This window comes from Rhinolophus hipposideros (assembly GCF_964194185.1).
Source record: "Rhinolophus hipposideros genome assembly, chromosome: X".
Classification (NCBI taxonomy): Eukaryota; Metazoa; Chordata; class Mammalia; order Chiroptera; family Rhinolophidae; genus Rhinolophus; species Rhinolophus hipposideros.
The window spans coordinates 13,913,355-13,937,005 of record NC_138046.1 but is presented as its reverse complement, the minus strand read 5'-3'; the positions used below and the strand labels follow the sequence as shown (position 1 = coordinate 13,937,005).

The 23,651-nt window shown below is 41.7% G+C and overlaps 1 pseudogene across 1 annotated transcript; it reads left to right on the top strand.

Annotated features, from left to right (window-relative positions):
• Positions 1-7: 7 nt before the first annotated feature.
• LOC308494964 (nucleosome assembly protein 1-like 4) lies at positions 8-22,229 on the top strand (annotated as a pseudogene). The gene is made up of 3 exons: positions 8-89; positions 20,401-20,473; positions 21,012-22,229. The product of its transcript is annotated as a nucleosome assembly protein 1-like 4 (transcript).
• Positions 22,230-23,651: the final 1,422 nt, after the last annotated feature.

Sequence of the window (23,651 nt, the reverse complement as noted above, 5' to 3'; positions counted from 1 at the left end):
TCTCCGAATGGTCCGAAAATGGCGAGCAGAATATGATAACCTCAGGCAACAGGTGGACAAGGGAAATGCTAAGCACAAGTGTGGATCAGGTCGGCAACCATTATTCCCTGAGCTGGAACACATCATCTGTGAATGGATTGCAGACAGGAGAGCAAAGGCTTTGGTTGTGTGCAGGGCTGATATTCAAGCATCTGCCCTTGCAATGGCACCACAGTTAGAAATCTCCCCAGAAGAATACAAAGCATCACAACACTGTCTGGATGGCTTCCTTCAGCCATATGAACTGTCTCTAAGATCAAAACACTAGTCAAGCTGGAAGATACTGAAGTTATTAAACGTGTACTTCATTCAAGTCTTTTGTTGATGGCATCGACTTTTCTAAATACCAACTCTCCAACATAATTGCTATGGATGAAACTGCAGTGTTTATGGGCCAAGGATTTCAGATGACAATTGATCAGAGGGGTGCCTCATCAATCTACATTCCCTCCACTGGTTATGAAAGTGCATGTATCACCTGTATTTTGGCAATTCGTCTGGATGGAAAGAAAGCCCCACCTCTAATCATCACGAAGGGCAAGAAAGATAAGGTTGAACATGTTTCAGGCATTTATGTTCTTGAAACCAAAAAAGCCTGGGGCACACAAGCAGTTATAAGAAAGTGGGTCGATTTAACGCTGCCACTGGTTTTGCAAGGTGGCCAAAGAGGTCTGCTACCCATCTGGGATTCAGCCAGCACTTACCACGCTAAAGACATGAAGAACTTCCTTGCAGAGAGAAGTCTAGATCAAATAATGATTCCCGCAGGAATGACTGCCTATCTCCAGATTCTTGATATTGCAATAAACAAGCCATTCAAGGACCATTTGCACATGGAAATCAATGACTACATTGAAAATAGAATGGAGAGAAATCAGCGTGGAAACTTTGTGGAGCCTAGCCTGCAAGAGGTCGTGACGTGGGTGCAGAGTTCATGGGATAAAATGACTGACAGCTGTGTTGCCAATGCACTCCGAGCAGGCTACATGGACAGGAAGTGCTCGTTTAAGGAGAGCTCTATTGCTGGACATGAGAGATCGGGGCCCATGGTTCTACAGGAAATGGAGTCGCAAGAAATTCAAGCTGGAATTCAGGGTTTGGAGACTTATGACGATGTTCCAGAAGAAGATGACATGACTGTATTTAAATAAATGCAGATTGTTGTACATGAATAAATGTAGATTGTTGTACATAAAAAATAAGACATCCCCTGAAAATCAGCCCTAATGCAGCTTTTGGAGCAAAAATTAATATAAGACCTGGTCTTATTTTCGGGGAAATACGGTATAAGGCAATTATGAAAATCCACACAAGAGGCAATTTATTTATGCAAGAGCAACCCTTACCTGGATCTCTACAACAGCACCTACTGGTCTTTCTGCATTCCTCTTTGGCTCCCATTACAGGAAAACTGATCCTTTAGAAGTGCTTATCTGATGCCCTTCCCTTCATCCTTAAAGCCCCTTGCCCTTGCATGAAAATTTCATGATGTGGCCCTGATCTGACTAGTCCCGGGCTAGGTATCCTACCACACTTCAGAACACTAGGCTTCAGCCGCACTGGTCTCCTTTTGGTTCCTTAAACAGATCAAGCTCTTTCCACCTCAGGACCTTTGCACATGCTGCTTCTTTTGTCTGTTATGCTCTTTGCCCATTCACTATCTGGATTGCTAACTATCTTCTATCAGGCTTCTGTGAACCCTACCTAAAATTGGAACCGCTTTGTTAGTCTCTATTCATCCCCTTAGTTTTTTGGAATCATTCCGTTTTAACACAACTTAATTTTTGTTTGTTTCTTACTTGTTCTTGGTGTGTCTCTCCCCATTAGATCTTAGGTGGCATAAGGGCAGAGCCACATCTGTTTTATTCACTTCTACAGTCCCAGTGCTTAGCACAGAGTAGGTGTTTGATTAAGATTTGTTGAATAAATGTAAGTGGTCTACAACTGTATGGCAGGCATTGCAATCGTACTGAAGAGATTGCATTGAGTAAGATAGGATTGTTTTCAAGTAGCTAATGGTCTAGAAAAGGAAGACAGAGGTGGAAACGTCATTGCAATGGACGCAAGAATACAGCCAAGCAGACCCACTAGGAGACCCTCCTAATTATTTAGGCAAGAAACTATGAGACTCAGAGAGATGTTTAAATGGAAAAAGCTACAGCACTTTTGGGGATGACAGAAAGGCTGAGTGTAGGATGTCACTGTGATTTTTGGATGAAAGACAGTGATAACAAGTGGCAAAAGAAAGGAAAGGGCCATTGAGAAATATTTTAGAAGCAGAACTTATATATAAGGCTTGGCACCTGATAAGGGTTTGAGGAAGTGGCAGAAATGAAACGATGACTGAGCTTTGAAGGCTGGGTGACGGTAAGGATGGCACTGTCAGTATCCAAAGTAAAGATTCTAAGAGAAGAGGGAAAGAATGAAAAACATAGATTTTCCTTCTTGCTTGTCACAACCGTCTCCTGAAATTTAAAAGCCTGTGTGTGTGTGTGTGTGTGTGTGTGTGTGTTTTGTGCGGTGCTCAGGAAGCACAGTTTTAAGTCTTGTTCACAACAGAAAATTTTGAAGTTTCAACTTGAGAACAGCAATTTTCCAAATAAGCAGTTTCATCAATAGTGTCATAGGGATAGACAGGACTATAAATAAACACGGAACAGAGGCAGCCGTCTCAGACCACCCACTCTGTGCATGGCGTCATCGGCACCTACATCCTAGTCGACCCTACCCAGGGGTTGGTAAATATATTTAAATGGGAAAGATTTCATGTAGAGAGAAATATACTTAACGGAAACCGAAGTTGAAGTACATAATTGTACCCATCAGAGAAAGTTGGATATTAGCCTCATATTGGAGGCGTTGTTTGCAAAAATCTTCTCTCATTCAGTCGGTTGCCTTTTTATTTTGTCGATGGTTTCTTTTGCTGTGCAGAAACTTTTCAGTTTGATATAGTCCCATTCGTTTATTTTAGCTTTTACTTCCCTTGCCTTTGGGGTCAAATTCATAAAATCCTCTTTGAACCGAAGGTCCATAAGTTTAGTACCTATGTTTTCTTCTATGCAGTTTATATTGTTTCGGGTCTTAGGTTAAGTCAGACAGAAAAAGTCAAGAACCATATGATTTCACTGCTATGTGGGTTATAAAACTGAAAACAACAAAGGAACGAGACAAACAAATGAAGAAACAAAAACTCATAGACACAGACAATAGTTTAGTGGTTACCAGAGGGTAAGGGGGGAAGGGGTGGTAGAGGAGGGTAAATGGGGTCAAGTATGTGGTGATGGAAGGAGAACTGACTCTGGGTGGTGGTGAGCACAGAATGGGATTTATAGATGATGTATTACAGAATTGTACACCTGAAATCTATGTAATTTTACTAACCATTGTCACCCCAATAAATTTAATTTAAAAAAAAAAGAAAGGAAATTGGGTGATGTTCACAAGCTTTGCGCATTCGAAACTCTCCCTGGATACTCTGATCAACGAATTCATGGGCTAGACATGATTATAAGTGATAGGGTAATCTTTCGGAACCAAAATAAAAATTTCAAAGATTATTTTAAAAGAAGTACAGACCAAAGTGCGCCTCTGATGGTTAAGTTGGCTTGAACTTTCTGCGAACATCACTTGGAACCAACTTTCTACCCTCTAAACTTTCCTGCTGGCTATGATTTACGTCCACGAATGGTGCTAGTGTACACATGCCCAATTTTCTATGGCTACTTGGAAAAACTTGGCCTCAGAATATGTTATACTTAGTGGCTGCCCAGAACTTAATTAAAATTCCCAACTGACTAAGCTGACTTCAAATGGTGCCATAACTGAACTTACTAAAGCTCTTTTGCAGAAAAATATGACATTAATCCCGAGTCCAGCCACTATCAATCTTACTTGAACACTCCAAGCGCCATAATTCATACTGAAGCTGTCTCTGCACTTGCAAGTGTTTTCCAAACAAAATTTATGTTTAGGAAAATGAGCAATTCATTTGGGACAGTCTTAACAGACCAAATACATTTGTATTGGTAGAAACTGATTTTCCAAAGAGTCACTGAGGCAAAACAAACACATTCTTTGAGTAAACCTGCCTTGGTTCAAACACATATCCACAAAGTTTGCAAAAAGTAGTAGTTTCAATTTACCTAGTCATCCGTGAGATTTCACCACACGACTAGTGATACTGCTTGGGCAAAAATGTATTATTTAACAGTTTAATACCATAATAAGGAGGTAGCGTGTCTTAGTGGGGGAAAAAAAATGGATTTCGGAAGCAGAGACCTAGACTCAAATATCAGTTCTTCCACTTCCTTACTGTATGTTTGCATGTAATGGAATCTCTTTATGCCTCAGTGTGGGGACAAAACCCCAAAAAGCAGTTTCCAGGCTCTCGGCCTCACATAGAAAGGTGCTGGCTCGGGTAGTAAATGGCCATCAACTGTGATCAGATGCCAGCAGCTGTGGCTAGTTGGCCGTCAGCTGTAACCCGTAGGCCATTGGCCACTAATATAACGGCTGTGGCTACGCTAGCAGAAAAAGAATGGGGGCTAGCAAGAGGATGGTGGCTGGCAAGCGCGGACTGCTGTTAGGCAGATTATGTAGATCCTGCTTCCTGTGTCTCCAGCCCAGCCGCCAGCAAGAATATATTGGTTTGACTCCCCTACTTATGGCTCCATGGGTGTTCCTTTTTGGCCTTACCGTGTCCTGCGTTCTTGGGCGGGGAGTGGGAGCTGAGACCCTGCACGACAAATGGCGCAGCGAGCAGGGTCCCCCGCGTGACACTTGGCGTAGTCGGCAGGATACGGTGCTGGCCAAAGCTTTCCGAAGGGCAGTGGAGCAGTTTGTGCGTAAGAAAGCTCAGTCTGAGGAAGACCAGGAGGAGCAGCTGCCGGAGAGCTCGATTCCCGTGGAGGGGTGGAAAGATGTGGATGGTTCCCCAACCAGCAGAGGCCGGAGAAAGCGGAGAAAGCGGAGGTTGTTGCTGCCCTGTGGGCTGGGAACTGTTTGCTGACGCAGCCTGGATGCGGGACTTGTCCCAGGAGGAAACGCTTCCTGAGTCCTCCTTGGGAGATGAGGGTGAGGTCAAGGTCATCCCTCACCCCCAGGACAGCCCTGGCGAATGACTATGGACTATGGGGAATTGCCTTCTATCCCTAATTTAATGGACGCTTGACTGTTTGGGAACATACCACCATGTAGTGGGACTGGTTTGATGTTTGCTTTTGTGTCTTGACTGGCCGCCATTGATAATATGTAAGCACCTTGATGTGAGCTGCTGTTGTTCCAGCACAGTACCCCGAGAGGCCCAGAGAGAGTGGCAGTGCCCTGAGGCCCTGGCTGTGTCCAGGAAGTCTGGCTGTGTCCAGAGAGTGGCAGTGCCCTGAGAGCCCTGGCTGTGTCCAGGAAGTCTGGCTGTGTCCAGAGAGTGGCAGTGTCCTGAGAGGCCCTGGCTGTGTCCAGGAAGTCTGGCTGTGCCCAGAGAGAGTGGCAGTGCCCTGAGGCCCTGGCTGTGTCCAGGAAGTCTGGCTGTGTCCAGAGAGAGTGGCAGTGCCCTGAGAAACTCTGGCTGTGCCCGGGGAGACAGGTGGTACCCTAAGAAGCCCAGGAAGTCTGGCTGTGACCAGAAGTACTGTGGTGGTCCCCTGAGAAAACCTGGCTGTGCCCGGGGAGACAGGTGGTACCCTAAGAAGCCCAGGATGTCTGGCTGTGCCCAGAAGTACTGTGGTGGTGCCCTGAGAAACCCTGGCTGTGCCCAGAGAGCCTGGCTGTGTTCAGGATAGTGCATTCACCTCCAGGCTCCTTGCACAGGGCCCCTCGCAGAAGACGCTTGTCGCGTAGATTGTGAGGCGAGACCCTGTAGGGGTGGAGTGTGGGGACAAAACCCCAAAAAGCAGTTTCCAGGCTCTCGGCCTCACATAGAAAGGTGCTGGCTCGGGTAGTAAATGGCCATCAACTGTGATCAGATGCCAGCAGCTGTGGCTAGTTGGCCGTCAGCTGTAACCCGTAGGCCATTGGCCACTAATATAACGGCTGTGGCTACGCTAGCAGAAAAGGAATGGGGGCTAGCAAGAAGATGGTGGCTGGCAAGCGCGGACTGCTGTTAGGCAGATTATGTAGATCCTGCTTCCTGTGTCTCCAGCCCAGCCGCCAGCAAGAATATATTGGTTTGACTCCCCTACTTATGGCTCCATGGGTGTTCCTTTTTGGCCTTACCGTGTCCTGCGTTCTTGGGCGGGGAGTGGGAGCTGAGACCCTGCATGACACTCAGTTTTCTGTGTTTTCCAAAGGGAGTCCATCACAAATGCTGTATCAGTACTGCAAGAATCAATTGAGATAACATAAAAAACTAGAATAGTGCCTGATACAAGGCACACAGGAGACAGATTTGAGATAACTTTCCTTTATTTTGCTGGAAAGGAACAGCCATGCACATGTTGAAAGATGCCTATTAACTCTTTGCAACCCTTGCCATTTGCCTGCACAATACATCTCTACGTCACAGCCCGGCTGGGTTGGAGACACAGGAAGCAGGATCCACACTATCTGCAACCTGCCGTCCACTTCTCTGCAATCTGCAACCCGCACTCCACCGTGCTAAGTGCAGTCCGCGCTCGCCAGCCACCATCTTCTTGCTAGCCCCCATTTTCTGCTAGCGTAGCCACGGCAGTTATATTAGTGGCCAACGGCTCACGGGTTACAGCTGATGGCCATCCAATCACAGTTGATGGCCATTTACTACCTGAGCCAGCACCTTTCTAAGTGAGGCCGAGAGCCTGGAAACTGCACTCCTGGCTCTGTCCCCACACCATCTAACCTCAAATTCACTTTGTTGCAGCCTTGTTTTATTTTTTAAGAGAGAGTTTAATTTTTTCCTCCAGAAAATCTTGGCAGCGTCATAAGAAACCACTTACAGAGCCAGTTCACCTCAGTCCTCTATGTGTCTGATCTATCTTCCCCACAGATGCTCGGCTTTTTCTGGGCGGAGCTAGTGTTGAACTGAATTGTTCCCCGAGTGTGCTAAATTACTATCAGCTGATAATGCCAACTGGCATGAAACTGGCCTATTAGGGCTACAGTGGTGAGGGCGCATGAAGACACTACCGGATTGCCAGTTGCATGCCACTTATTTGTACTATGTCAGCGTACAAGCGTCATTCAGGGTCTCAGCTCCTGCTCCCCGCACCAGAACACAGGATATGGTGAGGCCAAAAAGGAACACCCACGGAGCCACGGATAGGGGGTTCATATCACTATATTCTCGCTGGCGGCTGGGTTGGAGAAACAGGAAGCAGGAGTGGCAATCCACCATCCGCTTCTCTGCCAGCCTGCCAGCCAGCCAACCAACCAACCAACCAACCAACCAACCAACCAACCAACCAACCAACCAACGTAGCCACGGCAGTTATATCAGTGGCTAATGGCTAACCGGTAACAGCCGATGGCCAACTAGTCACAGCTGATGGCCATCTACTACCCGAGCCAGCACCTTTCCACGTGAGGCCGAGAGTCTGGAAACTGCTCTCTGGGACTCTGTCCCCGCAACAAGTCACTTAATCTTGGATAATTTTCTTATCTAAAAAACATGCTACATGGGGCGGCCAGATGGCTCAGTTGGTTAGAGCACAAGCTCTGAACAACAGGGTTGCCGGTGCGATTCCCACATGGGCCAGTGAGCTGCACCCTCCACAACTAGATTGAAGAGAATGAGCTGCCGCTGAGCTTCCTGCGGGGTGGCCCGATGGCTCAGTTGGTTAGAGCACGAGCTTTCAACTACAAGGTTCCCGGTTCAATTCCCACATGGGATGGTGGGCTGTGCCCCCTGCAACTAAAGATTGAAAACGGTGACTGGACTTGGAGCTGAGTGGTGCCCTCTACAACTAGATTGAAGAATGACTTGGAGCTGATGGGCCCTGGAGAAACACGCTGTTCCCCAATATTCCCCAATAAAATTTAAAAAAATTATTTGCATACTTGCTAAAAAAAAAGATGCTACAAATATCCACTGTGAGGATCAAGGTAAACATTATGTGGACTATACATTATACACAGTTCCTAAAGAATCCAACTGTTCAGTGGAAAAGATCATCAGGCAGCATATTTTAAATGATATGTAGAAATGTATTAGTCTACAATCTAACAACTGTGTATGATAAGATATTGACAAATACTTAAATAATCAGTCGCTTTTCAAAACACACAATTTTCAGACTTTGCAAATCTCACATAAACTAGAATCTTTTCATTTTTATGAGGCAGTTGTTGAGGTATCTCATTCAGCAGAAAATGAAAAGTGTATCATCGTGAAATTACACATGAGCAACTAATCCCATTGTTGAACAAATATGTCTACTTTGTTGGTTCAATAATATCATTCTTGTTTATTTCTCAGTTGTTTTGCTATATCACTTACTCACTATGGGAGATTTCAAAAAATCAAAGCTGTGCCGAAATACAACCACACTGCAGTTTTTGGTTGGCTTTTAATATGAAAAAGAACAATCAACTGAATTGAAAGACCCTCTATTTTCCCCAAACAGGAATACATACTGAAATCCACACTGAAACATATGAGCCAGTATAGTCTCAAGCACTAAATCTCCATGAGATAGACAAGGTGAGAATTATTCACTCATTTTTTCAGATGAGGAAACAAATTTAGAAAAGTTAAGTGACTTGCTCAAGGTCATACATCTTTCAGAGTGCAGATAAGGAACTCAAATCCCAGATAAGGAACTCAAATCCCTTAACTGCTGCCGCCAATTCAGCAAACAACCTCTTGCTTTAATAATTATACCATGTTTCCCTGAAAATAAGACCTAGCCGGACAATCAGCTCTAATGCATCTTTTGGAGCAAAAATGAATATAAGACTCGGTATTGTATTGTGTTGTGTTGTGTTGTGTTGTGTTGTGTTGTGTTGTGTTGTGTTGTATTGTATTATATAAGACCCGGTCTTATACTATAGTAAAATAAGACCGGGTCTTATATTAATCTTTGCTCCAAAAGACGCATTCGAGCTGATTGTCCAGCTAGGTCTCATTTTCGGGAAAACACGGTAGTTAATTTCTTAAGAAAACTACAAATAAGCCATTAACTCATCAAATTACCAATGAAATACCCCAGTTAAAACTGAATAATTTCAAACATGGATTTTTGCAATGTTAAATGAAATCCTGGAATATTCAATAAGATAAAAGAAAACTCACATAGGCAATTTAATGAATTCAGAAATAAAATCAACAAACAAAATGAGTATTTTACCAAAGAGAATGAAATTTTTAAAAAAGAACCAAATATTCTGGAGCTGAAGAATTCAATAAAAGAGATGAAGAATGAAATAGCCAGCTTAGGAAACAGAGCTGACCAGATGGAGGAAAGAATTAGTGATATCAAAGATAGAAATCTGGAAATGACGCAAATGGAAGAAGAGAGAACTGAGGGTTAAAACAAATGAAAGAATTCTACAAGAACTCTCTGACTCCATCAGAAAGAGCGGTATAAGAATAATGAAGGAGAAGACAGGGAGAAGGGCACAGAAAGCCTATTCAAACAAATAGTCACTGAGAACATCCCAAACCTATAGAAAGAACTGGATTCTCGAATCCAAGAAGCAAACAGAACATCTAATTATCTCAATCCTAACAGGCCTTCTCCAAGACACATTATATTGAAGCTGTCAAAAATTAATGCCAAAGAAAGAATTCTCAAGGCAGCCAAGAAAAAGAAGATGGTAACCTACAAAGGAAGACCCATTAGATTATCATCAATTTTTTCAGCAGAAACTCTACAAACCAGGAAGGAGTGGAATCAAATATTCAAACTATTGAAAGAGAGAAATTAACAGCCAAGAATAATATATCCTCCAAAGTTGTCCTTTAGATATGAAGGAGGAATAAAGACTTTTCCAGATATATAAAAGCTGAGGGAATTTGCCACCACAAGTACTACAAGAAATACTGAAATAGGCTATTTTACCTGAAACAAAAAGACAAAAGGATACAAAACTATGAGTAAGATAACTGACAGACAAGACAGAAGCAGGAAATGGCAACCCCTACACAGAATAGGGCACTATATACTTAAACATGCTTTGAAATTTGAGATCCACTGCAAAAAGAAAGCAGGAAAAACCACAAATACATGGACATTAAACAACATGCTACTAAAAAAATGGGTCAAAGAAGAAATAAAAGGAGAGATAAAAAGATACATAGAAACAAATGAGAATAAAAATGCATCATACCAAAATTATTGGGATGGAGCAAAAGCAGTATTAAAAGGAAAATTTCTGTTATAGAGGCCCATCTCAAGAAACAAGAAAAATTCCAAATAAACAACCTAACGTTACATCTTAAAAACTAGAAAAAATAGAACAACTGAAGCCCAAATTCAGCAGAAGGAAGGAAATAATAAAAAGTAGAGCAGAATTAAATGAAATAGGGAACAAAAAGACAATAGAAAAAATTAATGCAACAAAGAGCTGGTTCTTTGAAAAGATTAATAAAATTGACAACCCCCAGTCTAGTTTCACTACAGAAAAAAAAAGATACAAATAAAAAAATCAGAAATGAAAGAGAAGTTATGACAGTTACCAAAGAATTACAAAGGATCATACAAGAATACTATGAAGGACTATATGCCAACAAATTCAATAACCTAGAAGAAATGGACAAGTTCTTAGAAATATGTAATTTTCCAAGACAGAGTAACGAAGAACTGGAAAATCTAAACAGACCGATCAACAGTAAGTAATGAAATTGATGCAGTCATTTAAAACCTCCTCAAAAGCCAAAGTCCAGGAGCAGATGGCTTTACTGGTGAATTCTATCAAACATTCAAAGAGGATTTAATACCTGTCCTCCTCAAACTCTTCCAAAAAATTGAAGAAGAGGCAATACTTCCTAACTCATTTTATGAGGCCAAAATTACCCTGATACCAAAATCTGATGATAGCACAAAAAAGGAAAACCAATATCTCTGATGAATACATACAGAAATCCTAAACAAAACACTAGCAAATTGAATACAACAATACACTAAAAAAATTATATACCACAATCAAGTGGAGGTTTATTCCACAGGCACAAGGATGGTTCCACATATGCAAATTGATCAATGTGATACAGCACATAAAAAAAAAAGAGATAAAAATCATATGATTATATCAATAGATGCAGAAAAACCATTTGACAAGACACAACATCCATTTATGATTAAAACATTTAATAAAGTAAGTATAGAAGGAAAATACCTTAACATAATAAAGACCAATATGACAAACCCTCTCATAATTAACGGTGAAAAACTGAAGCCCTTTGCTCTACGTTCAGGAACACGACAGGGCTGTCCCCTATCACCTCTGCTTTTCAACATAGTATTGGAAGTCCTTGCCAGAGCAACCAGGCAAGAGAAAGAAATAAAAGACATCTGAATTGGAAATGAAGAAGTTAAATTGTCACTTTTTACAGATGACATGATGCTGTATATAGAAAACCCTAAAGACTCCACCAAAAAGCTATTAGAAACAACAAACAAATACAGTAAAGTAGGGAGATACAAAATCAATGTACAAAAACCCACTGCATTCCTATATATTAACGATGAAATTTCAGAAAAAGAAATGAGAAAAACAATTCCTTTTGCAGTTGCAACAAAAATAATAAAACACCTAGGAATAAACTTAAATTAACAAAGGATGTGAAGGACCTATACACTGAAAGCTATTAAAATATTCTTAAAAGAAATGGAAGAAGACACAAAGACATGGAAAGACATTCCGTGTTCATGGTTTGGAAGAATCAACATAGTTAAAATGGCCATATTACCCAAATACGCAGATTTAATGCAATCCCCATCAGAATCCCAATGGCATTTTTTCAAGAAATAGAACAAAAATCATCAGTTTTGTATGGAACCACGAAAGACCCCTAATAGCCAAAACAATCCTAGGAAAAAAGAACTAGGCTAGAGGTATCACACTCCCTGACTTCAATTTATACTACAAAGAGACAATAATCATAACAGTATGGTATTGGCAGAAAAACAGACACACAGACCAATGGACTAGAAGTGAGAACCCAGAAATAAACCCACATATATATGAGCAGATAATTGTTGACAAAGGAGCCAGAAACATATAATGGAGAAAAAAAGCCTCTTCAATAAATGGTGCAAGGAAAATTAGAAAGTCACATGAAAAAGAATGAAACTAGACTACTGTCACCATGTACAAAATTAACTCAAAATGGATCAAAGACCTAAACATAAGACCTCAAACAATAAATTGCATAGAAGAAAGCATAGGGACTAAACTGATGGACTTTGGATTTAGAGAGCATTTTATGAATTTGACCTCAAAGGCAACGGAAGTGAAAACAAAAATAAATGAATGGGACCATATCAAACTAAAAAGCTTCTGTACATGAAAAGAAACCATCAACAAAACAAAGAGGCAACCAACCTAATGGGAGAAGATATTTGCAAACACCTCTAATAAGGGGCTAATATCCAAAATATATAAAGAATTCATACAATTCAACAATAACAACAACAACAACAACAACAACAACAAAAAACAAAAATTGGCAGAGGACCTGAACAGATAGTTCTCCCAGAAAGACATGCAAATGGCCAACAGATACTGGGGGTGACAAAAAAACGTATACAAGTGGACATTTTGGTCAAAGTTGCTCAAGCAGTCGTTTGCCATAATCAGAAGTGTCTGGATGCTGATGGTAACCACTTTGAGCACCTCTTGTCATTGCAGAAGTCAAATGTGACTTGTATTCATCTTTTGTCATCAGTATATATTGAGCATTACAATTTTAATACAGTTTTTCTTTCTTAAAATGTGTATACAGTTTTTTTTTGGCACCCTCTCTATATGAAAAAATGCTCGACTTCATTAACTATTAGGGAAATGCAAATCAAAACCACAATGAAATATCACCTCACACCTGTTAGAATGGCTATCATCAACAAGACAAGTAATAAGTGTTGGAGAGGCTGTGAAAAAAGAACCCTCATACACTGTTGGTGTAAGTAAACTGGTACAGCCACTGTGGAAAACAGTATTGAGGTTCCTCAAAAATCTAGAATAGAATTACCATGTGATCCAACAATCCCTCTTCTGGGTATCTACCTGAACTCAGAAAACATTTATTTGTAAAGATATATATGCCCTTATGTTCACCGCAGCATTATTTACAGTGGCCAAGTCAGGGAAACAAAGTGTCCTTTGATACATGATTGAGTAACAAAGATGTGGTATATATACACAATGGAATATCATGCGGCCATAAGATGAAATACTGCCATTTGTGACCACACAAATGGATCTTGAGATTATCATGCTAAGTGAAATAAGTCAGACAGAAACAGTCGAGAACTATATGACTTCACACATATGTGGGATATAAAACTGAAAGTAACAGGGAATAAGACAAAGAAACAAAAACTCATATACACAGACAACAGTTTAGTGGTTACGGGGGGGGGGTAAGGGGGAAAGAGGAGGTAGAAGAGGGTAAAGGGGTCAAATATATGGTGATGGAAGGAAAACTGACTCTGGGTAGTGGACACACAATGCAATAGATAGATGATATATTATAGAATTGAGCACGTAAGACCTATATAATTTTACTAACCAATGCTTCCCCAATAAATTTAATTTTAAATAATCATTAAAAAATCATCCATAACATTTGAAATGTCTTCTGTAATTCTTTGTGCTTTAACTGGACCGAAGCATAGAACCATGGAAAAAATGTGGGTTTTTTTTTTTCCCCTGTGGAATTAAAAACTCTAGATGTCTGGTAAGTCTTGGTAATGTTCTAGGAGGCAGGACTCTGTCGTCATTCGTGCATATGAGTACCTCACACTATAGTGACGTATCTACCTAGGATCTAGGAAATCCTGAAAAATGATGAACTACTCCAAGTGATGGTCTGAGGATGCCAGAACAAGATGCTTATCCTACGGGACCAGTCAAGAAGTGTAAGCTTGTTGAGGACAAAACCTGTGAGTGAGTCACTTATCTCCATCCACAGGAGAGTGCTTTACCTATATTAGGTCTGTGGAGCCGAATGGTAGAAATATTGCTATGTAACCGTCACACATCTAGTTTAGTATAAACATACCTATGTGTAGAAAGGGGTGAAATCAACTGTGATTAACTGTAAATCATAAATACTCACTTACAATGAAATTTAAGAGTAAATTATGGCATCTTCTAGTGCCATCTACTGCTTAATTCTTGAGATACAAAATGAGCCTAATAATCTTTCACTGTCTTAATGGCATGCATCCCTAAGATTAAAACATGAGTAACTTTTCCAGTACAGCTATCATTTTGGCACCAACTCAAGGTAATAAAAGCCCTTACATCACTAGTTACAGGGCAGGACTCCTCAACCTCAGTACTACTGACGTTTTGTTGTGGGAAGCTGCCCTGTGCACTCACTGTAGGATTTTTAGCAGAATCCCTGGCCTCTGTCCCCTAGATGCCACTAGCAACCCCACCCCAGTTGTGACATCCAAATATATCTCCAGACATTGCAAACCGTGCCGGGGGCGGGGACAAATCATCCTGAGACCCACTAGTATAGGGAAAAGAAATTAATATTCATGCATTCATTCACCCATTCTATAAATTATTTGAATGCCTACCACCCATTAGGCTAGCCTGTGGCAAGACACTGAATGAAAAAGGTGTGGTCTCTGCCCTAACAGAGCTTCCAGTAGGAAAGGGAAGACAACCCATCACCAAATGCACCAACACAGGCGTACGTTCAAAGTGCAGCAAGTTCTATGAAAGAAAAGACAGACCTGGATAGGGTGGTCAGGGACGGCTTATCTGAAGAGGTGGCATTTAAATTGCGACCTGAACACTGAGGAAGCGCCAGCCAGGGAAGAGTGTGTGGGGGGAGACTGGAAAGAGTGTTTGAGTCGAGGAGAACAGCACATGTGAAGGCTCTGCTGTGAGCCTGGGAGTGTGCTAGCCCCGTTCCACGCACTGTTTCATCTAGGTAGGGTGCCATATGGCCTGGCTGTCTGCAGCAATCCCACTTGGACCTACGGCCCTCCGTCATCATTTGGAGGATGCATTATATTGCCACCCTATTATAAATTTGAAGGGGATTTTGTCCCTATGTTTATGTTACATATTAAGAAAACTGAGCCCCAACTCGGTTAAGTAATTTGTACGAGTTCACAAAGTTAGGAAGTGACAAAAGCGGGTTGTAAAACCCTATCTGACTCCAAAGTCAATGCTTTTGACTACTCTGCTTTAATGTCGCCCATAGAGAGAAAGATGACGTAAGATAGAAGTACTAAGTATATAGGAGGTACTAATAGAAGTGATCGTGTAAAATATAATACATATTTGAAGAAATGATGTGTTATGCAAAGAGACCAAAGTTGGAATTGGCGTCCCTTGAGCCTGATGGCATGAGTGCTCTATCAGGACCTGTGACCAAATGTTCACAGAAGACCAGAACCAGCTTTCTCACCAAAGTGGTTCTGGAGAGCTTATTCATACAGCACCAGATAGATGGTGCAGCAGTATACAACTCTAATAAAGGTTCAATTTCTGGCAGACACAGCAAGACATGGGACCGTAGGTGACTTCCAACCACTGAGATTATTTCCTCATCTGCGCAATAGAGATAAGGGCACAAATTCGACCTGAATCAAGGTTTGTCAAGAGTGCTGTGTAAACTAAGAAGTGAAAGCAGGCTTTTTGAGCTGTTGCCATGTCTGCTGCTGTACTCAGTTGATGCCAGAATTCTTTTTTCCTTTCGATACCAGGATTCCTCCGAAGAGCAGAAGAAATGCGAGTTCCCCAGGGAGAAATATAGAGATGACATTTTTGAATGCCTTGGTTGAATTGTCTGGCCAGAAACACTAGCCTGGATCACCAGCAGCTGGATGGATCTGTATATCATTACATCAGTGTTTGCCATTCCACTGCGGCCCTCACAGCCCCACCTACAACAGAACTTACGATCTTATGGTAAGGGTCTCAGTTGTGACCTTGCTGTATGGCTCTCAGTTGTTTCTACTTGGGGAAAAGACTAAACAAAAGAAAATCACTCTATTCTAGATAGAAATTTCCAAATATTGAGTTGGCATTGCGATGGCACTTTTTCATATCCATCTGTGCTGGCCCGCTTGTACAATCAACACTTTATTGTCTGGGATTTCAAGCAGTTTAAAAAATATTTCTAGAAATACAGCACCCCTTGGACCTTTAATCAACCTTTCAATAGTTACTTGCTGTAACAGAAAAATGATGGAAAATGCTTATTCTTTTAACTCATTATTTTTTTTTCCCCACAGTGAATCACAGATTGGCTGTATTTTTTTAAACAGTAGAATGAAAATAAAACTTCTGAACTTACTTGGAAGGTGATTTTAAGTGACTAAAGTAACTTCCATACTGTCTTTTTTAAGCTATTATTTTTAACAACTTTATGTAATTCACATACCATAAAATTCACTCCTTTAAAGTGTACGTCAGTGGTTTTCAATATATTCATAGAGCTGTGCAACCATCACCGATATCTAATGTTAGAACATCTTATTCGCCCCCAAAAAGAAACTTCATCCCCACTGACAGTCACTGCCCACTCCTAACCCCTTCTCTTCCCTCTACCACAGGCAACCACAAATCTACTTTCGGTCTCTATAGATTTGCCTATTTTGGACATTGCACATAAATAGAATCTTATAATATGTTGCCTTTTGTGTCTGGCTTCTTTCATTTAGCACATTTTCAAGGTTCATCCATACTGTAATCTGTTTCAGTACTTTATTTCTTTTTATCATCATAATAGTCCACTGTGGACAAACTGTATTTGCTTAGCCATTCGTCAGTTGATGGGTTGTTTCTACGTTTTGGTTATTATGAATAACGTTTCTACAAACATTCATGTACAAGTTTCTGTGCAGGTATTTGATTCCATTTCTCTTCACTAATATACCTAGGAGTGGAATTGCTGGTTTTCCCCAAAAGTTTTAACAATGGTTATCTGAAACAATTACTGTAGAGATGGATTATTATGATAAAATAATTGGAATTCTTCTTATAAAACTACTGTAGGCAGGCAAGAATTGGTACTAGGAATACTTAATTTGAAAGTTAAGAAGACTGAAAGATTATTTCTCAGATTTAATAGCTTGTAATTAAGTTGTTATCAACTTTAACAATTCAAAAAGCTATTTTCTTATTGTAACTGGTCATTATAAGTTAGGATTTTTTTCTGCCAGTTTTAGGACTGCTATTCTTATTTATGAATTTCATTACTGTCAAATTATAAATTATACTAAGAAGAATTATTATGTCAGATCGTAACTCATAGGCCATTTATATGTTTAATTTACAAGGTTTAAAATAGCTATGTTGTTATATTTGTGAATAATTAAATGAGTGAATACTGTGACAGAAAATATAAAAACAGATGAAAATAAAATGCGCCTGCAATTCATTCATTAACTACGAATAAGGAGTATAGTTTTGCTATAAAAAAAAAAATCACAAACTACTTTGCTGGCTTTAGTCTAAAATTGCAAGCACTGGTTTTAAAATGATTTTCTTAAATGTAACATTAAATACATTTAATTGAAGTGATTCATGCTCTAAAAACTTTACTGTTGCTCCTGCCTGGGATAGAAGGAGTTGAAATTCTAAAACTGAAAGCAGTGTTGTGGGGGTTACTCCTCCACTCTGGCCCACTTATAATTAGTGATCTGCTCATCATGTACCCATTGTGTTCTTAGGAGCTAATTAGGGCTCTGGCTACCTTCTCTAAAATCTAGACTCTCCCCAATCAATTGCAGCCATGGGGGATTTCAGAACATTCTGAACATTTGAGAACGTTTTTGTTTTTTTTTTGTGTTTTTTTGGTGTGTTTTTTTTTAACATTTATTTGATGCTGAATTTACTCCCAGGTAAGGTTTCCAGGCAGGAATTTCCGCCCGTTCTCAGGAATTTTTTTTGCTTTCCCGTTCCCGAATCCCGAAATAGAAACTGTTTTCTGTTCACCATGATGAATCGCTTCCACAAACTGACAGCCGATACTACCAAGCACCTGGGCTCAAGGAGTCGATTTTCCCAATTTCCTGACCAACTTTTCTTGGGATTCGGGTACGGAAATGTGAAAACAAATTCCCGAGAATGGGCGGGAATTCCCGCCTGGAAATCCTAGAGATAAACAGGAAAAATGTCTAAGAGATACATTGTCAGTAGTACATTTATTTCCCATTGTGGGTATTACTGGGTTCAAGGAGCCGATTTTCCTGACTTCCCAACCAACTTTTCTCAGGATTCGGGAATGAGAAAGTGAAAAAATTCCCGAGAATGGGTGGGAATTCCACCTGGAAACCCTACTCCCAGGTCATAAGTTTTTGTTTCTTCCGAGATACCTTTTCTTCTGTGCAACCTCCTCTCTGGTTTGGAACAATCTGCTCTTTTGCAGTAAGGATCCCTCAGTGTGGCAGGGAGAGCTCACGTTCATTAGCCCATGAGCTTGGTACGCTCCGCGCTGCATCTTGGGAGCTTTGTTCACCTGCCTGTGCTAAGCGACCAGAGAATCTACATGGAAACCCTTAAGTGCAGTATTCTTCTCTGCATTTTTAAGCATTTGCACCAAAATTCTGCAGCTCTTTGGGCCACCGACCCTGCATCCAGCCCCACTGTTTGGCCTGGCACACCTACCAGCCCCACCACTGTACTGACGGAATGGCACTCATTGCTCCTGTGACGTCCTTCAGATACGTGGTGGTTGTTTGGATAAGCATACCCTTGATGGCCTGGGCAGTTTCGCGAGTGTTCTTAAAATGAACACGAAGATTTGAACCTCTCGATGTACATGATTTTGTGGGATTTTCTGGGTCAAGTGAATAGTGAACCATTTTCAGAGGTCACCTTAGGCTGCTTACCTGAGGTGAGAACTTTCTAATGTTGTAATTAACTTATGGATTTAGCATATGGAAAACAACTTGTTACTCTAGATGAAATATCCATGCCCTTAAATAAGACCAGTACCTCCACCTGCACCCGAGATCTCATCCCTTCCTACCTACTGAAGGGCACCACTCCAGCAGTTCCCCCCTCTTATTCTGGTATTTCCCCCTTTCTATTTGACTATCCCCATCAGCTCATAAACGAACATACTGTCATTTCTTTGATTTCACAACACAATCTTCCTTTGACTTTTAATTCATCTGCCAGCTATCTCGTTTCTATGCTTCCATCTGCAGCAAAACCCTTGGGAACCGTTCATTATACATCCTGCCTCTAATTCATCTCCTGATTTCCCCTCTTCCACGTGCTACAATCAGGTTTTCACACCCCCACCTCCACTAAGGTTGATCTTGTCCTGCTTAACAATGCCCTTCACGATATAAATCCCAGGGTCAATTTTCAATCCTCATCTTAGTTGACCTATAGGCAGCACTGAATATAATAGACACCCTCTTCCCTTTTCTATTAAATTTCTTTTTTTAAGGAGGGTGCAGCTCACAGCGGCCCATGTGGGGATAGAACTGGCAACCTTGGTGTTATCAGCACACGCTCTAACCAACTGAGCTAACCGGCCACCCCAAGAAATAAACTTCTTCACTTAGCTTCCCGGAAGTAGACGCAAAGCATTTGATCATTGCATGTGATGATGTATACTTTGTGATAAGAAAAAAAATCCTGAAAATGATATCAATCAAAATAAATGTAATCGATTGGATTCGCCCATTGAAAGAGAGCGAGTGTCACAACAGATTAATAAAACACAATGTACAGTTATATAGACTATAAAGAGACACATTATAAGTAAAACAACACAAAATTTTTGAAGATAAAAAAACGACAGGGAAATACTAACAGAAAATGTAAATACCGAATACAAATAATTTACATAAAGAACATTCACAGAAACAGAGATACAGCATAACAAAGGCACAGCTCCCCAAGAACGATTACAATCAGGGATTTTTATGTCTCTGACAAAACAGCAGCATGGCTTGATTTCTGATTTCTGACATCACCTACTCTCTGTGGATTTCCAGACCGAAAGGACATGTAGCTCCTGCTATTGCTGGTCTCTCAATTGCTTCACCTTCCCATTTGGTTTCCTTGTATTAATGTCACCTGGTAACCAATTCTCTGTATGAAATTTGCTCTTTGAAAAACACTTCGAGTGATTTCTGTTTTCCTACTTGGATCATGACAGATACAAAAATACGTAGTTTTTGAGCAAAAATAAAACCTATTCAAATCACATGGGGTCACAGGTCATAAAATCCGCTCGTTCTTTTCCATTTGCCCCACTCCACCAGTCACTGTCTTTCTCGCCTTTGTTCTATGCCCTAGGTGGTAACCCCTGTGAGCTGCATTCCCTGGACTCCTTACGCTCTGGCTTCCAGTCACGTCTAGCTACTGGGAGGTATTGGCAGGAGATTAGAGAACATGAAGAAAGAGAGATTAGGGCAATTTCCCCCTGTTCCCTCCCTGCCTAAGTGGCTGCCATAGTTCTGACAGGAGCAGTGCCCTTTTGTTAACTTCAGCATCATAGAGAGCGTCCTATTCCTACTGCTCCACCTCTCACTGGGCTCCAGCACTTTCCTTCCTTTGTCCCTTAAAACCTTGCAACCGTAATAGTCTCTTCTCACTGTTGATAGTCCCCAGGTGCCATGATCTCCCTCAACATATTTGTGAGTAAAATTTCGTCAAAATCCCAGTTGAGTTGTGCCATCTGTTTCCTAGACCTTGGGTGCTGCTGAAGCATAAGTGGTACATAAAGGAAGTTTAACCAATTTTCAAAGAATGGATATCACAGATGAAAATATCTCACAACGCAATTAGATTCGAAATAAACGGATCGAGTGACTGGACCCGCTCTTGTTGTTCTTATTAAGACTATAAGGTCCCTGGGCCATGATGGCACAAATCCAAGAGCAGCGAAGCCACCACTACTGCTGAAGGTGTGAGGAGATTAAAAACGATCAGAAGGCCAATAATAACAGTTCTTCAGATGGGGGTTCTTCAGATTCCTTGGGAGCTGCTGAACACTGTAAATACTACAGAAAAGCTCACAGATCACATGGTGCAGAATCCTCCAGTTTGGGCAGCCTTCCAGAAACGACTGGACATTGTCTCCCACACTCCTTCAAGCTCCAACAAGACTTTACCTAAAGCAGTAGAGAAGAATCAATGCGCTCACACAAGTTCCGGTAAAGTGTGCTCACATGGAAGCCAAGTTCTATGATGAAGTCCATGACATGAAGGGGAAGTACGCACCACTGTACCAGCCTCTCCTTGACAAGAGAAGGGAATTTGTTGCTGTTGACGTTGTGCCGACAGATGCAGAATCGGAATGGTGAGGAAGAGAAATTGTCTGGAGACGTGAAAAATAAAGTAGTCATAGCAGATAAAATAACAGCAGAAGAGCCAGGCCCCAGAGGGAGTCCGTATTCTGGTTCACCATCTTCAGAATCATGGATATGCTAAGTGAGTTAGTCCAGAAATATCATGAACCAATCTTGCAAACACCTGTGGGATACTAAAGTGACATTTTCAGAGCCTGCACAGCCTATGTCTCTTGTATTAGAGTTTCACTTTGAACCCAATGACTACTTTACCAATTTAGTGCTGACAAAAACATACAAGATGAACTCGGAGCCAGATAAGGCCGACTCCTTTTCCGTTGAAGGTACTGAAATAGTTGACTGTGATGGGTGCACTACTGGCTGGAAGAAAGTAAAACAATGTTACGGTCAAAACGATCAAGAGACAGCAGGAAGAAAAGGGTCGAGGCACTGTCAAAACAATTACCAAACACGTTCCAACGATTCGTTTTTCAACTTCTTCAATCCTCTGAAAACATTGGGGGACGGAGAATCACTGGATGAAGATTACAGATTTACGTTAGCCTCTGACTTTGAGTTTGGACACTTCCTTCATGAGCAGACAGTCCCATGGGCTGTGCTGTACTTCACGGGGGAGGCCATACAGAATGACAATTTGAAGAAGGCGAAGAAGGAGAAGAGGAGGTGTCAGGAGGTGATGAGGAGGGAGCTGATGAGAACGATGCCAAAATTCGCCGAATGCCAATAGCAGTGAGAAGCGAGTTTGCCTCCGCTGTGTGGCTGTTGCCCGCACGTCTCTCAAGACTCGTCAGGGCTACGGCACCACCATACTGATAGTGCTTACATCTAACTTGTTTTCAAGTGCGTGATGTTCCCTTCAACGTTTCGTTGTCCTTATTATTTTGCTTAACCTGTATAGTGGCAACTTACATGCATTTCAGAAATAGCCGATTTAATTCCAGCGTGCACGATGGACTCCGGTGCAGCTCCGTAGACTTTCCCAGGCCCTGCCTTCCGCAAGGCCCATTAGACCCTGTAGAGGAGGGTCCTGTTCTCAGAGTGTTCTTTCTTTGGTTTTATTTTCCTTGGGGTGGGAGTGGGGGGTTGTGACAGACGCGATGCTGAGACGTGAACTTCTGTGGTTCATCATTTATTCGTTCTTTCCTGCTGTGAGGGCTTGGGACACACACTGTGAGGGCTTATCCTCAGAGTTTCCGAAACCATCTTTGTGACTGGAGAGTGCTCAGGCTTACTTATGATACATTTGTAACTGAATACGGTGCTTTCAATGTGTACGGAATAGTTAGAATATTCTATTAAAGTTGTGAAACACAAAAAGGGCTGGGGGTGGAAGGAAGGTCACTGGATGGATGCCCAGGGCAGATGTCTGGGGATGTGGTTCCATGGCATCAAGAATCAGCTGCACCATTCCCACTATCGGACCGATTCTTCTTTCATTTGAAGAAACCCACGTGCTTTGTTTCCAGCCATTTGGTCTTCTGCATCTGAGTGCTTCAGAAGAGTTGTAGTGTCCTGTTCTCAGAGTGTTCTTTCTTTGGTTTTATTTTCCTTGGGGTGGAGGTGGGGTTTGTGGATCACACGACCCAGAGGAGTGAGCTTATGTGATTCACCCTTGTATTTATTTGTTCTTTCATGCTATGAGGGCTTGGGATGCATTTTGTCTCTTGTCCTTGGAGTTTCTGAAACCATGTTGGTGACAGGAGACCTGGTGACTTGACCAGGTAGAAGTGGTGGCATCTCTTCTGGGAGGGAGGCCTGTGTAGAAGAAACCGCACCCACTCCTGCCACCAGCTGCTGATGGCGGGAGAATGGTTCCATGACATGCAGACTACACTACTACACTCTGCTTTAAGGGTGGGGGTTGTGGGCAGAGCCCCGATGTGCCCATCTTCTGTGGCGAGGAACTTGGGCTTGGAGGCACGGCTCTCTGTTCGGTGTGTAAATGTCCTCTGTCACTCTCTCAGTAGCACCCATTTCTCAGCCCCACATTCATCTTGTCTTAAAAGCTCTGCATTCAGAGTAATCTTTTCTTGGCTGGTGTGTGGGGTTCCCAAGTATGTGACCATGGTCCCTGGCAGCTGGGGGATGCCGGGTCCACACTGTGACCTGGCCCGAAGAGTGCTCAGCCTTACTTCTGATACATTTGTAACTGAATACAGTGCTTTTAATTTGGACAGAATAGAATATTCTATTAAAGTTGTGAAACAAGAAAAAGAACAAAAAGGTGCTCGCTTC